This window comes from Emys orbicularis, chromosome 6 (assembly GCF_028017835.1).
Source record: "Emys orbicularis isolate rEmyOrb1 chromosome 6, rEmyOrb1.hap1, whole genome shotgun sequence".
Taxonomy (NCBI): domain Eukaryota; kingdom Metazoa; phylum Chordata; order Testudines; family Emydidae; genus Emys; species Emys orbicularis.
The window spans coordinates 101,007,828-101,025,119 of NC_088688.1; positions in this window are offsets into that span (position 1 = coordinate 101,007,828).

Genomic DNA, 17,292 nt, shown 5'->3' on the forward strand with positions numbered 1-17,292 from the left:
GCTGTTAACCTCAGTTCTTCATTCATCTGGAAATGGCCAACTCTTGGACTTAGCGTAAGTAACTGCAATTTCAATAGAGAAATTACTTTAATTATTACCCTTTTAAATGTAGAGTGACAACTAGAAACCAAAGACATGATTCTGTGAGGAGATTTTTACCTTCCAGAAGGCACTCGGGCTAAGGCTTTAATTCCCCCAAAATGACTCATCTTGTAGCAGCATATTTATCATTCCTTTAAATGCTTGCCATGCTTGTGTATTTGGTGGAAGGAACTAAGGGTCTGATTTAATGAGTTTTCCATTGACTCCAATGGACTTTGTACCAGGTCGCAAATCTTGATGCTCTAATCTTTAAAAGGGCCTGGTCAAACTCACTAAAGTCACTGGAGCAGGTGGTGGAATTAGGGAACAGGAGAGAAACCTCATTGTCAGTGGAGGGAAGGAGTAAAGAGAGATTACAATAAATCTATTTTATGACAACTGTGCAATTATTGTGCATCCAAGAGTGTAACTCAATTCAAAAGAGCAAGGTGTGTGGCCTTCTACTGTGTACAAATGGGCCAGCAAGGGGCTCTTATGGACACCTATTTTGGAAGTCTCAAGGTCATTCTTCTTCAGTAGAACAGAATACCATCCACTTTGTCTGGCTTCAAGTTAAAGGGATAATGTGAACTTGCAATCTAAGCCATTTAAAATTGAGTTGAAATTTGTTTCAGCCACTACACTTGCCCCCAAATCAACTTGCCACTTTTTATAATGTTGTATTCATATTTTTCCATTTTTTAAAATGCTTTTCTCTCCTCTGTTGCTATTTCACAGACCTGCACAAGCAACAGGTGAAACTGACTAACCATACAGGGGAATGGTGAAACTGACTATACATGAAATGCTCTCCAGTGCACAAAGTAAATAAAGAGGAAAAACATTTGTCTCCAATATGTTTCACTTATAGTGATCATTGGTGTTTGTAACAATACCTTAAATTCTTTAAACAAAGTGAAATGTTTAAGTTGATGATGTCTCTTTCATGAGTGTAACTCAATTCAGAAGAGACACAGGGCATAGACAAAGACACAAGGTCTGGACAAATAGAAAAAGATATTGGAGAAGCTTAAACTTTAAAAAAGTAGGACAGATCCCTAGAGAAGAGAGAAATAACTAATTCAACACCCCAATTATTTTTTAAAAGCATCTAAAGACATAGTGGGGAATTAGACCAGTCAGTTTGACATCAATTCTTTAAGGCTCAAAAGCATTTTTAAAGGATCAAATGTGAATATGTTTAAAAAGCACAGCTTGATAACAGACGATTAGTGTAGCATCAGGATGGGGTTATGATGCTTAAGTAATTTGTCTGTGTGTATATATGTGAGTATTTTAAAGATATAACTATGAGAATCAATGGGGGTGCAATAAACAAGATGAAGCAGGATACAGCTATTTGACAAAATCTCTCTTTGATTTAATATCTAAGGCATGAAACCCTTAGGAGAGGGGAATTGACAGTTAGGATTATTGTTCTTCTGCCTAATTTTAACTATCTACTGTTCTCATTGGGCTAGCTCCATTTCATAAGATGAGTAGGACCAGAAGGACCAGAGAGCTTTGGCAAACACTTCTGATTTCTTTAGAAGCTTCTCATGGTCTTCTGTGGCAGATCTGCCTCTGAGTCTCAGAAGTGTTAAAAACAGAGGAGTAGGAAAATGGTGTCTTTTGTTTCCAGGGAGTGAGAAAAATATCCTACTACAGTCAAAACCAATTTATCTAAAATGTTTCAGTGGCATCAAAACCATTGAGATTAATGTGAGGGTTTGGTGGGGGCTTGGAAGATTGCCTGAATGGCAAGCAGAAGTAGCAGGCAAGTGAACAGAAAAATGAGATTTGGATCTGAGAGTTTCCAGATTATTTGGTGTTTGATGTTCAAAGTCCATGTAAGCCATATGCCCAGAGTTTTAATTGGCACTGCCGAGTGGAACAATTTCAGTGTAGTGTGAAGCCCACAGTGGGAAACACTAAGCGTGAGACAGTGATATGATAGATATTAAATTCATTTGGCTCAGGTGATGGCAATGAAGAAAAGAATTTCCTACTTTTCAGGTACTTCTTGGTTATTCAATGACATAGTGTACAGTAGGAATATGAGGGATTAGTAATGTCGGGTATATAGATGGTAAACTCTCCAGGGAGGGGCCAAGACACATCAAGATCCAAATTTTAAATATGCCAAAGTTTGAGAATGTTTGGAATGAGGATCTTGGTGCATCCATTATATAAATAGAGACCATTATGCAAAATTAGAATATGGGCTCAGATAGATTTTCAACCTCAACCAAGTCTGATGGAAGGTTCAAATCTGACTCTAATAGTTAGGAAAGCATATGGAACCTTTAGTGATGAAAGATGCTATACACCAGTAAATGTAGGCTGTTGTTGTTAGCCATTGCAGATTATGACATGAACATTATTAAATCGTATCACATTGTAATGCAGTACAATGAATATTAAAAATAATCCAAAATATTTACAGCCAGTACCTTATTTAATAACCTGGTCCTGACATTTATTTGTAAAGAAGAGAAGTTAAATGCAGGCAAAATGTGAGTTCTCTGTGACACATTACAGGCAGATGCAAATACCAGCATGTGCTTGCTTGCATTTTAACATCTTGGCATTTTTTTGCGCACAAGCAGTTGAAGTAGTTATTTCTGTCCCTGGCTGGCCTCCTCTGGCAGATATACCATTTTGCTCCCAATGTCACAGAAGATGCTGTTTGGTCATGACATTTACTATAAACAGTTCCAGATTGAAGGCATAATTCTGTAGCACCGAACCCTTATTGAGTTCAGTGGGAATTGTGTGTGCAAAGTGTCAGCGGAATCATGCACTTACATATATTGCAAATAGAGTTGTATACCTGTGATAAATGAAGTGTGTGTGTGTGTGGGGGGAGGGATAGCTCACTTTTATGGATACCCAGCCAGCGAGTTAGCTATAAAATTCCTCTTAGTAGCTGTTCTCTACTTGCTTTACCTGTAAAGGGTTAAAAAAGTCCAGGTAAAAGGAAGGGAGTGGGCACTGTGACCAAAAGAGCCAATGGGAAGGCGAGAACTTTTTAAAATTGGGAAAAAAGCTTTCCCTTTGTGTGTTGCTGTTGTTCTCCGGGAAAGAGGGGAACAGGGAGCAGGTATGCTGTGAGGAGCTGAAGGCCAGATATGAAAATCATCAGATCAGATCTAGAACTATTTCTTTAACAACCCAGATATGTAAGTAAAGGGGATGTTTAGAAAGATGTGATTAGGTTTATTTCTGTTTATTTGTTATTGGCTTGTGGACTCTGTGCTAACCCCAAATGCTTTTGTTTTGCTTGTAACCTTTAAGCTGAACCTTAAGAAGGTTATTCTTGATGTTTAATTTTTGTAAGTGGGATTTTTAAATCTAGTAAAAGCCTAAAATCCAGATGTATTTTCTTTCTTTTTGGTTTTTAATAAAATTTACCTTTTTTAAGAACAGGATTGGATTTTTGGTGTCCTAAGTGGTTTGTGAACATGTTGTTTAATTAGCTGGGGGCAACAGCTAATTTTCTTTGTTTTCTTTTTCAACTCTTCCCCAGAGAGGGCAGTGAAAGGGCTTGAGGGTACCCCACGGGAAGGAATTTCCAAGTGCGCCCTCCTGGGTCCCAAGGGGTTTTATTGCACTTGGGTGGTGGCAGCATCTACCCATCCAAGATCAGAAAGAAACTGTGACCTAGGGAGTTTAATACCAGTCTGGAGTGGCCAGTATTAATTTTTAGAATCCTTGCGGGCCCACACCGTGGGGAATCAGCCTTGACAATACCAAAGGCAAGTAAGAGGAGTGGCACAAGCAAGCCCCACCTATCAAAAGGATCCACTGAATTTTTGGTCCAATTGCCGATACTAATTCTTTTGTTAGCATTTCTCTGACGTATATATTGTGACATTATGGATGTTCTCTTACTACAGTACAGTATGTGAGACTGAACTGAGTTCTGGAAGTTTTCTTCTTTCTGTCATTTAAGAATGAATGATTTATTGTCCTGACTCTGCTGGTCAGATCAACAACAATCTCTGACTGAATGAACAACTGTCTGTAGTTCTCCACACAGTGGGAAAAAAAGAATGCTTAATAAAGGCTGAAGGTAACCAGGATGGTAGAGTAGTTTAAATAGGCCACTGAACCAAAATCCCTAATCCAGACCCAGGTTCATATCTGAATTTGCAGCTTGAAACTTTCTCTATAATGTTCCAAATCCAAATACAAAATCTGAAGACTGTAAATTCTGAGCAATGTTAGATTTGTAACAATTTTCTAAGATTAAGAGTGTTCAGAGCAGTAGCGTAGCTAGCGGGGTGCAGGGGAAGCAGCCGCTTCCCCTCAGCACATGTTCCATAAGTGGTGCCTTTCCAAAAGCGGCCGGAGGAGCGAGGGGGGGCGCAGGCTGGCGGCCCGCAGCGCGGCTGGCAGCCATGGGGGGGCGGCGGGCGCGGCCGGAGGAGCGGGGGGGGAGGCGCAGCATGGCAGCCGCGGCCGGAGGAGCGAGGCGGGGGGGGTCACGGGGGTGGCACGGCAGGGCCGGAGGAGCCATGGGGGGGAGGGGCGAAGCGGCCGGAGGAAGAGCCATGGGGACGTGGCCAGAGGAGGAGCCAATGGGGGGGCGCCTTTTTTATGTTTGCTCTCCCTCCTCTTAGAAGCTGGCTACGCCACTGGTTCAGAGTGGGATTTTTGCTGTGCTAAAAGCTCATAATCAGATCTCATTCAGGTGTTCAGGACTGTTTGGGTTCATCCTTGAAATTTATTCTTCCCACTCACCCAAAATTATTTCTGTTATGATAGTTCAAGTTCTGTACAGAAAGTTTCATTAAACTTTTTATTTCAATAATTGATTTGGTCTCCTAGTTCTACACCTGTATTTGCTATGGTGGAGATGCGGGTTTGTTTCCCTTCCTGCTCCCTCAGCTTCCATCTGTTTTTGCTCCCTGGTTAGCAGGGGTTAACAGTGCTGCAGAGGCTCTGAGTTCAGCTCATGGGAGTTGGAGGAAGGAATACCTCTTGTTTGAACGGTGATTAATTTAATCACTTATTGAACTACAGTGGTAGACACTTAAGTCCCATCTAGTCCTGCTGGTTTGGAGAAGGAGTGACTGTGGTGTGGCAGCTGGAGAATGGTCACTCAAACTACAGGAAAACCGAGGACTATGGCCAAAAGAATTTAGAAAATCAACCAACCATGGATTGTCAGTTTTCACTTATGTGCATGGACTGAAATGTGTGTGTGTGTGTGTGTGCGTGCGCACGCTAAGACTCAGATTTGTATCTGTCACAAAAAAGATAAACCATCTGATAACAGTTTAGTCACTGGCTATTTCCAAGCCTGATTCTTCACCATATTGACCCTTGTACTTTAATTTACACCAGTGCCAAGTTGGTGTGCAATGCTAACACCAGTGTCAGTGTGCAGGCTTTTGGCTTTACACTGGATTTCACAGTAAGTTGTCATTCTTTTTATACTGAACTGATTTTCTGAGTTGTTCTAGTGTTAATTTACCACATATATGCCTTATTTGGCTCACAGATACAATGGGGCCTAATTTTGCTGTACTTACACATGAGTGCGGCACTTGCATGTGTGAGGTACCACTCAGGAGGCCAGATTTTTGACTGCATCCAGTTTATGGTGGGCACAGCACAGAGAGGAGGCTGTTGGGGAATCATTTGCAGCTCCTGGATTCTCTGCCTCAGTCCCAGCATAGTTTAAAGCAGCCTCAGGACTGCTCTAAACTGCACCAGCTAGCTGTGGTCCTCTAGGATCATATGCCAGCTGGGAATTGTAAAGGCACTTCATTCACTGGCCATTCCACTCCCTGCCTTCCCCTCCCCACACCTGAATGCCTCCTGCACTGGGGACTACAGGGAGGGAAGAGTAGGAGTCAGCTGTGTGTGTAGGTTTGGCACAATTGGGCCTTTAGTGTTTATTGCCAGAATTGTTGACTGTTGTTCTAGACCAAGAAGCTCCTGACAGATGCGATGTCAAGCACTTGGTGCTGAATTCTTAAATTAGTAACAAAGATCCCTGCAGAATTTCAGCCTGACCTGAAAGCTTGAGAGGGACCATATGGCTGCCCTCCATGACTAAGGTTACTGTCTTCGGATTCAGTTGACTATTCAGATTTGAGTAACCTAATTAAATCTGCCCACTTCTCCACACAGATAATTATCAGTCTTTCTATTACTCATGTTACTGCACAACATCCCCTCTCGATGACTTTATTCATTTCAGACAGTACAGCAGGTGCCAGATGGCAAACTGATGCCGTGTGATACGCAGTATTTCTAGCACTTTATGCTTAGGGTTCACCTTGCTCCTGTGCGTTAGGGTGAGAGAGATGATTGCCTTGGTTAGCTCTAATAAGCTTTGGAGCTGTGGAGGCTATAGTGTGTCATTGCTTTGGAGGAGCAGTTTAAAGGCTATGAACATTGTTCCTATCTCTATAAAAAGGGTTTTTAGACCCTTAGACTTGTCGGGAAAATAACAGATTTTATGTTCTATGTCAGCTTTCAATTTAAATAAATATACTAAGTGTTCTTTGGGTTAGACTGCAACTTACTTAAAGATTGTTATCTCCAGGTTTAATTATACATCCCACTTTTTTTTCTTTTTAAACCAGTTGAAGACAAATAAGCAGTATTCAGTGGTTGCTGATGTTAGCAACTTCAGTTTAAAAATCAACAATGGCCACTAGAAGGTGTATTTTGCATTTGTCTTTAATGTACTTTGCAGCCAAACAAAGTGGGGGTGGGATGGGACAAGGACAATCTGTTTTCTTTCTGAAATTGTAAATTACATGGAAAAAAAAAAAGAAATCGAAACATGAATAGACAAAGACTTTGTTTATTTATTGCCAGGAGAGACCTATTAGGGATTCAGTTCTGTGTTTCCATGGCATCCTGGTGACAAACAGAAAACACTGGCTAATGCATTCAGTTAGACAGAGATTTTAAAATCTAATGCTCAGTCTAAATATACATCACATTTACCCCCTATTTATTTATCTGTTGTGTATACTGCATTGATGAGGGAAACAAGCTAACTATGCCAAGGCTGTAAGAGGTTAATAAATGTATATACTACAAATGTTCAGTCCTTGTGGTAAATATATCTAAGCAAAATTGTTGGGTCTTCTCTCACATCCTTGTTGTTTCTTTTCTTTCTGTGCTCTGTTTTGATAGTCATTCCTGGCCATAAATATCTCCATCACAGAGGCGCCTAAACCAAAATCAGGAATCCATACCTGGATCCCAGCTGGTCACATTTCCTTAATGGCCTGAGCAGAAACTCTGAAGCTGAAAACTCCTGGATGTTGAGGAGTTTAAATTTCAGATATAAACAGTAAAGCTCAGGCCATTTCTAGCTACTACTTTACACCTCCCGCCCCCCCCCAAAAACAACAACAAAACAAGCCTCCCCCCCCAATGAAACGACTTTAAATTAAGAACAATTGTATATGTACGTCTTGGAACTGAAACTTTAGGAATCCAGTACAGCTGGCATCACTTTTCCACCACCAGATTTGCACCTATTCATGCGAGGTATGCGGTCAGCTTTTTGGCAATGCTGCAGAATGCAGGGAGAGTTTGCCAGAGCACAGCCACAGAGTTCTTGTGTTCCTGGGGGATGCTTGACCCCCACTCTGCCCCAGGCCCTGCCCCCGCACCACCCCTTCCCTCAAGCCCCCACCCTCACCCCACCTCTTCACGCCCCATTCCGCCCCCTACTTCGAGCATGCCCTGCCCTCACTCCTTCCCCCCCCCCCACCAGCACTTCCTGCATGCCACAGAACAGCTGATTTGTGGTGGGAGGGTCTGGGAGGGAGGGGGAGGTGCTTCTTGGCAGGGCCGCTGGCAGGCAGGAAGTGCTGGGGGGTGAAGGGGAGGAGCTGATCAATGGGGCTGCCAGTGTTTTTTTCCTGTAGGTGCTGCAGCCCCGGAGCACACATGGAATCGGTGCCTATGTGCCAGAGTGAAAGATTACCTTGGAAGGAACATTTTAGGTTTATATTTCAAGAAACAGTTTCCAACAGGAAGGTCTTCTAGATTGTGGGATAGACTCCCAAGGGAAGTGGTGTAGGCCCCCATTGGAGAATATACTATAAGAAACAATCATTCACAAACACTTCTGTGCATCAGACTTTTACTATTTGACAAGTTCCAGAAAGTTCTCAGTTCTGTTTGTTATGATGGAGGATACATGTTATAAATTATTTGCAAATATTTGGACCACTGGACATGGGTAAAAATATTAATGAATCCCACAAGTTTTATCATTACACTCATTCATGCTGGAATTGTTATTAGTTATTCATTATTCTCCCATTTGTAAACAATCATCCACTCAGGGAGTAGCAGCAATGCCATGTGACCAGGACATGAAGTGTTGAAGCAAAGAGTTCATGAACAACCCATAGTCTGAAAATTATTTATGCAAACTACTTGGAGAACACTCTTCATTACATTCAAACAAATTAGACTTGATTTGCAAATTATTTGCTAACCAAAGGGTCCTGGTCCATAACTATGGCTTCTAGGAGATATGGTGGTAATAATAATTAATAATTAATAAGGTCAGTTGGCACACTTAAAAAGTTGACTCTGGTTGTAGAGGTAGTACTAGTTCTATCAGCACTTCTTATTTTAAGCGTAAACTATGCTTATTTAATCTTTCCACTGTGTTGTGGAAAAGCTGGGGAAAAATTTAACTTGTTGCCATTTTGGGCATGACTACTTTGAGCTTGTTAGAAAGAAAACTTCTTAGTACCATGTGAAAAACAAATTGGTGGCCGAGAAGGGAAACACTCAAGCTGTTCTTTCAGTCTGACTCTTCCTCGTGAAATCAATCCATTTCAGACATGCAGTGGAAGAGAGATTGGAAAATGGCTAAGCTTCCACATGTGCTCCTCAGTGGTGTGAAGAGGGACCAAAAAAATAGAGCTAGCTAGTCACAGTGATGTATCAGAGTAGTCTAGATTACCTAAAATATATTAATATTTAGTGCTTATTTCTGTTGAATGTGTTAGGAGAAGAGGGTGTGGGCTGAGAATGGAATTGTAATTTTTCAGCATTTTTTTTTCTTGTGTTGGACAGAAATAGACAAAATTGCAAGCAAGAACCATAGGAGGGTGTGACAATGCGGTTCTGGCGGAACCCAACTGAGAGTGCCAACTCAGGACAAATTGCTCAAACAGGGCAGTTACAGCCCAAGGCTGGGGTTTTTTCCACCTCTAAGGCAAACCAAACCAGCCAGACTAGGAGGACTTCGGTCTCACCCCACTGGCTAACCGCAAGTCTCACAAGCAATCTCCTTAGGCACTCCAGTTTCCCAGTATTACCACCAGTGCCACTCGTTATGGGGACAAATGGTTATGAAAACCAAGACCCCAGTAAAAGAAAAAGGTTCTCCTGATCCCAAAGGACCAAGCCCCAGACCCAGGTCAATATACAAATCAGATCTTACCCACAAATCACGCTGTTGCCAATCCTTTAGAATCTAAAATCTAAAGGTTTATTCATAAAAGGAAAAAGATAGAGATGAGAGTTAGAATTGGTTAAATGGAATCAATTACATACAGTAATGGCAAAGTTCTTGGTTCAGGCTTGCAGCAGCGATAGAATAAACTGCAGGTTCAAATCAAGTCTCTGGAATACATCCCCCGCTGGGATGGGTCCTCAGTCCTTTGTTCAAAGCTTCAGCTTGTAGCAAAGTTCCTCCAGAGGTAAGAAGCAGGATTGAAGACAAAATGGAGATGAGGCATCAGCCTTATATAGTCTTTTCCAGGTGTAAGAACACCTCTTTGTTCTCACTGTGGAAAATTACAGCAAATTGAGCCTGGAGTCACATGGGCCAGTCCCTGCATACTTTGCTGAGTCTGAAGGCATATTGGCCTTCTCTCAATGGGTCCATTGTATAGCTGATGGTCCTTAATGGGCCATCAAGCAGACTAGGCAGAGCTAATCCCAGCTTGTCTGGGATGTCACCCAGAAGCATAGCATAAGTTTGCCATACAGACAGTATAGAGCCAATATTCATAACTTCAACTACAAAACTGATACACCCATATAGACAGCATAATCATAACCAGTAAACCATAACCTTGTCTTAGACACCCCATTTGACCCCCTTTATACAAGATTTGGGTGCCACTACAGGACCTTGGTTGCAACAATGATCTATATGGTCCCAGTTGAGAATGGAATTGTAATTTTTCAGCATTTTTTTTTCTTGTGTTGGACAGAAATAGACAGAATTGCAAGCAAGAACCATAGGAGGGGTAAACTGGAGTAAACTGAAGTGTGTATATGTGGACGAAGGAGAAAGGAGCATTGTGGTTAATTTAAATGATGGCTAGAAGAAAGAGAAAAAGCATTCACGCTCTTGAATACAAACTCTTGCCGCTATTCATTATTACTATTTTTATTATGGGTGAGATTTTCAAAGCAGTCTAAGGGATTTTCTCTGAAAATCTCAATCTATTTCTTTAGTGCTAACAATATGCTTCTTATACAAAATAAGGACAGTCCCAGCCTCAGAAATTCTCCAGTGTAAAAGATACACCAGGAGAAGGCATCATATGCTATGTATGAAACCCAATGGCAAGGGTGACTAGATTTAATTTTTTTAATTACAAACTCACTCCTTGTGGACTCACAGCAGAAGTGTTTGAAAGAAGTTAAAATTTGCCTACTAGAATCAGAGCTACCTACATTCATAGGTATCATTCTTGAACTATCAGGACTCAGCCCTGTTGAGCTCTGGCATAATCTAACACTGGATCACATGTGCTGTCATATGCAACCTAGACAACCCTATTGAAGTCAGCTCCACCTATGCAAATTGTCTTAATGCAAGGTGAAAGTTGCACAGTAAAAATATCACCAGGGGTGATCCTGTTTATGGAAGTCAGTGGTATTTAAAGTTGATGGCAGAATTTGGTCCTCCATTTCTAAACCCAAGAGTTGACAAAGGCAGCTCAGAGGAGAAGGCAGCAGCTAGAATTAAGCCTACTAAGTCTTCTTGCAATAGAAGTGGCAGAATCTTAAAAACCGGAATAGTAGAATCATAGGGCTATAGGGTTAGAAAGGACAGCAAGGGACATTTAATCTGACTCCTGGCTAAGATGCAGGATTTGTTGTGTCTAAACCATCCAAGACAGATGGCTATCCAGCCTTGTTTTGAAAACCGCCAGTGAAGGAGATTCCACAACTTCCCTAAGCAGTTTGTTCTTTTGTCCTACTGTTCTCACAGGAAATTTTTCCTGAGGTTTAATCCAAATCTGCTATGCTGTAGTTTGAACATGTTGCCTTGTGTCCTGCCCTCTGTGACAAGAGAGAACAATTTTTCTCCATCTTTCTTATGGCAGCCTTTCAAGTATTTGAAGGCTGCTGTCATGTCCCCCCTTAATCTCCTCTTTTTCCAAACTAAACATATCCAGTTCCTTCAATCTTTGCTTATATGGCTTACATTCCATCCCTTTGGTCAATTTTGTCACTCACTTCTGGATTCTTTCCAGTTTCTCTACATCCTTTCTATACATTGGTGACCAAAATTGGACACAGTACTCCAGCTGAAGCCTAATCAGCACCAAATAGAGTGGGATGATCACCCCTGATGACTTGCATGCTATGCCTCTGTTAATCCAATCCAAAATTGCATTTGATTTTTTTTGCAACAGTATCACATTGATTTATGTTAAGGTTGTGATCCAGCACAACTTCCAGATCCTTCTAAGCCAGTGGCTCTCAAACTTTTTTACTGGTGACCCCTTTCACATAGCAAACCTCTGAGTGCGACCCTCTTTATAAATTAAAAACACTTTTTAATATATTTAACACCATTATAAATGCTGGGGGCAAAGTGGGGTTTGGGGTGGAGGCTGACATGTAATAACCTCATGACCCCCTGAGGGGTCCCGACCCCCAGTTTGAGAACCCCTGTTCTAAGCAGTGCTGCTGCCAAGCCAGTTATCTCCCATTCTATGTTTGTGAGTTTGGTTTTTCTTCCCTAAGTGTAGCTCCTTACATTTTGTCTTTGTTAAATTTCATTTTGTTGTCTATACTCCAGTTCTTCAATTTATCAAGATCCCTTTGAATTTTAGTTCTATCCTCCAAAGCATTGGCAACCCCCCACCCCCAGCTTTGTGTCATTTATAAATTTGATCTGTGTGCTCTCTATTCCTACATCCAGGTCATTAATAAATATGTTAAATAACACAGGACCCAGAACAGATCCCTGTGGAACCCCACGTGAGACCTTCTTCCAATCTGACACCATTCCATTAATAGTCACTCTTTGTTTGCTGTTGTTTAACCAATTATGTATCCACTTAATGGTAGGTCTACCGAACCTGCATTTCTCCAGCTTACTTATGAGAATGTCATGTGGGACTGTGTCAAAAGCCTTGCTAAAGTCCAAGTATATTATGTCCACCGCATTCCCCTATTCTTCAAACAAGTTACCTTGTCAAAGAAAGAAATTAAGCTGGTTTGGCATGATTTGTTTTTGGTAAATCCATGCTGGCTGCTTGGTATCACGCCTTCATTCTATTTGCAAATGGAATGTTTTATACATTGCTCTAGTAGCTTCCCACGTATTGAGTTCAAGCCGACTAGTCTATAGTTCCCCAGCTCCCCCCCCCCCTTTTTAAAGATGGGCACTATGTTAGCCCTTCTCCAGTCTTCCAGGACCTCTCCCGTCCTGGAGAGTTTGCAAATATTATCGCCAGTGGCTTTGAGATTTCTTCAGATAATTCCTTCAGTACCCTGGGGGGAAGAACATCAGGCCCTGATGACTTGAATTCATCCAAATTAGTCAGAAGATATCTGACACATTCTTCACCTATCCTGATCTGCATCTCTTCCCCTTTATTGTCTATGATAACTTCACTAGTCATCCAGTCACATATTATTTTTTGTGTGAAGACTGAAGCAAATAGGCATTGAGCAGCTCTGCATTTTTATCATCTTCTGTTAGCAGCTCACTTTCTCCATTGAGCAGTGGGCCCACACCTTCCCTGGTCTTTCTGTTTGTCTGACATCTGTAGAACCCCTTCTTGTCTTAAACACTTCTTGCCAGTTGTCTTGGCTTTCCTGACTTAGTCCCTACACTCTCTTACTATTCCAATGTATGCATTCTTAGTGATATACACCCCCTTCCATTTCTTGTATGTATCCCTTTTGGTTTTTAGATAGCTAAAAATCTCCGTTTGCAGGAACATTGATATCCTATGGCTCTTCTGACTTTTTCCTCTGCATTGGAATAGCTTGATGATGAGCCTCTAATTGTATTACAGCTTTTAGGAACTGCCAGCCTCCCTGCCCCCTGATTCCTTTTCTTCCTAATCGGTCTCTCCATGGACCTTGTTTCTGAGTTGGCTGAAAGCTGCCTTTTTGAAGTCTAGTGTCCTAGTTTTGCTGTCCTCGTGTCCTCCTTTCCATGGGATCTTGAATTATATCAGATCATGATCACTTACTCCAAGCTCCCAACCACCTTCATGTTGGCCAATGGTAGATTAGGCGTTTGTCGGGCTCTGGGCCAGAGCAAGTGGGGGCCCCTCCCCCCCTTCCACCTGCATTCCCCCCAACCCCCTGGCACTCCTGCCGGAGAAATGGTGTTGGGGTGTAGGGACTTGCTCTGCCCGCCTGGCGCTCCTGCTGGGGAGCGGGGTCAGAACGCGGGGGCTTCCCATGCTCTGCCCGCCCAGCACTCCTGCTGGGGAGTAGGTTCAGGGCACAGGGCTGCCCATTTTTCCAGGGGCCCCCAATTGGCCGGTGCCCCTGGGCACAGGCCGTGTTGGCCAAGTGGCTAATCTGCCACTGACGTTGGCAACTGATTTATCTCAGGGGAACAGATGTAGGTGCATCAACATTTCCTTCAGGCTATGTGAAATCTACTATCTACTGGATTGTTGAAAGAAAGAGTACCCACAGAGGACTACATGGGACTTTTCCTGGTCCCAAGTCAAAACAGTAGGTTTAGGAATAAAAACCTATAAGATATTAGCCTGAGCTAAATACTACCATTACTAGTAATGGTATAGAAATAAAAACAGTTATTCATTTTTTAGATTTTTAAAGTATGCCCTTCCATATGACTCAAAGCACATGTACCTATATAGGCTTCTAAATAGGTGGCCTGATTTTCAGCCAACAACTCCCATTGAAGTTCTAACTTAAACCATCATTTTTTAATATGTTAGCCCTGGTCTTTATTGCTAATAATTTTTAACCACTTACATTTTTCTTGAGCAGGAAATTTTACATCTAAAATAAAAATTTTATTTATTTAAAATATCATAACTGTGGAATTCAAGATTTAAAAGATTCAGAAATAAAATCAGGATAGCAACGTATCACATCATATAAACATAATATTTTGCCATGTTAGTGGGTTTTTTTGTGTGACTTGATTATCATATGGAATTGACAACAAGGGGACACACGTTGTCTACCACTCAGCATGGTATATATTTGTAATGTTCATACTCTCTACATTTTTATTAACAGAATATTTTTCATTGGCTTTTAGAGGGAGAGAAAAATTTAACATTACCACATTTACCAGTTTAAATAAAATAAAATACTTAGATTGGCTAGTTTTCAAGTTATGAATAATCCATATTATGCATTAACAATATTTTAACACTCAATTATTATTAAACAAGAAAGCTGGATTTTGTTTTTTATTTGTTTATATAAATTTTCCAAGATGATATTCTGTCACTCTTCATTACAAAATGTAAACTTAAAGTTTACTTCCCAAATCAAATATCAAAGCAAACCCCAAATATGCCATATATGAATTGAAGAGTACATAAAGTTATCTGATCTGTTAATGCTTGTTTGCGGCTCCTATTTACTTCAGAGAGTTGCATGTTCATACTCAAGAGTAGGATTAGACCTTTACACTATTTTAGGGTTGTCTACATGGGGACATCAAGGAAAATTAATCCAGATTAACTAACTGTGTGAATTTGTGATGGATTAGTTCAACTGCATTATACCTCTGGGTGAACACCCTCATTCAGAATTAAAGTGGCCTTAATTTGGTTACCTTAATTCACTTTGAAATTGAATTAAATTAACCAAATTAAGTCAACTTTAATTCTAAACAGCATCTACAAGGGTATTTAATGCACTTTAACCATCCACTCCAAATTCACACCTTTAGTTAATTCAGAGCAGTTTTCCTGGATTCTCCATGTAGACAAGCCCTTACTGCATTTAGTTATCACCTGAACTTGAATTTTTAAAAAAATGCCAAACAGATCTGCTATAAATTTTATAAATATATATTTCTTCCCATGATGGCAATTGTTAGGTATAGTATTAATTCATTTCACTATGTTACCATAGAGAGTATAACTGAAGTCAAAACATACCATTATGCTAGCATTGCTCTAGCTGCATGATTTTTTATTTGCTTTGGTTTCTTTGACTGTTAAATCATATTGGGCAGGATCCTGTAAGGACATTATATTCAGAACTCTATATTCTATCTTAGTTACTTATATGGCCTTGATTACCATGGTATCTGAGCACAACAGAATCTTGAATGTATTTACACCTCACCCCTTTGAGGGGGTGAATGTACTATTAGTCCCTTTTTACAGATGGGAAACTGAGACCTAGAATGACTAAGGCCCAGATGTTTAAAGGTATATAGGTATTGCTCAGTACAGTATTGCAATGCTTATCTGACATAGGAGTTTAACTCTCATTTTCAAAAGTGACTTAGGCAATGAGAAGCCTACATTTCAGTGAGACTTAGGCCCCTAAACGCTAGCTTCACAAAAGGACTTAGACACCTAACTGCCATTTAGGCTCTTAAATCCCCAAATCAGGCCCCACTGGGATTCACAAAACCCCCAGTAAGCTGCCGCCAAGGACTGGAGGTGCCTCAACTTGCTCGGCGCCTACATTTTTTTGAAATAAAGTTCCCTTGGTGCCTATGTTTCTGCCTCTGTGCATGTGCACTGCACTTTAGGCATCCAGATGTCTAAGTCTGAGAGTGATGCATGAACTGGGGAACACAGCATCCCCCTCGCCTAACTCACCTGTGGAGCCTGATTCCATAAATGGGCTCAGACTCCCCTACCAGACTGGGCCCCCAGGCAATGTAGGGATAATTAATGTTGTTTTAAGTAAATAAAATATAGGATGGATTCAGGAATTATTTGTAATGATTTCACCATTTTCCTCTATGTAGGTTACTTTGTCTGCATTGAGGTTTTAAGAGACACACTGAACTAACTGGTTGGTCTTTTATAAACTTAATAAAAGATTAAGCAAGTCATTATAAAACAAATGAGTTCAAGCAAAATACGTCACTAGCTAATTTAACTTAGTTTTCCTAATCTAATTTACAATGATATTATGCAATAGTCAGATCAAGGTTGCAGTTGAAATATCAGTAAGTCAATGGGTTCAATTTATCTGGCTTGCCAATTACTACAATAAGTAATTAAATAAAATTATAAATGAACAAGTCAAGGAAAATAATTCTCTTAATATCAGGAAGGTTAAGGAGAGAAGCAGTTCCCTTTGATTTAAGCTAGTTAGCTAAGGGCTGGTCTACACTGGGGGGGGGGATCGATCTAAGATACGCAACTTCAGCTACGTGAATCGCGTAGCTGAAGTCGAAGTATCTTAGATCGATTTACCTCGGGTCCTCACGGCACGGGATCGACGGCCGTGGCTCCCCCGTCGACTCCGCTACCGCCGCTCGCTCCGGTGGAGTTCCGGAGTTGACGGGGAGCGCGTTCGGGAATTGATATATCACGTCTTAACGAGACGCGATATATCGATCCCCGATAAATCGATCGCTACGCGCTGATATGGCGGGTAGTCTGGACGTACCCCAAGAGTCTGTTAGGGCTACTCCTTGCCTTAGTGTTAAGGAAGTATACTTCTTAAATTGATTAACTTCCTTGTTGGGCTGTTTTCTCCCATTAAGTTTCACTGTTCATAAAAATCACATCATCCTTTTGTTTATGTAGTCTGTTTCCCCTCCCTACTTTAACACCATGCCTGTATCTTTCTGCCAGTCTTGCATAGATACAAATTGACTTCTAGAGTCCCACTTATCAGCTTCAGAATAACACTGATTTAACTCACAGATCTCTTACCGTTTAGATAACACATACACACACTGGCTCTCTCTCACACAGGAATGGGTGTTAGTCATTTGTGCATCCTTGGTTGATCTGGAGAAGGATTTTCACACCT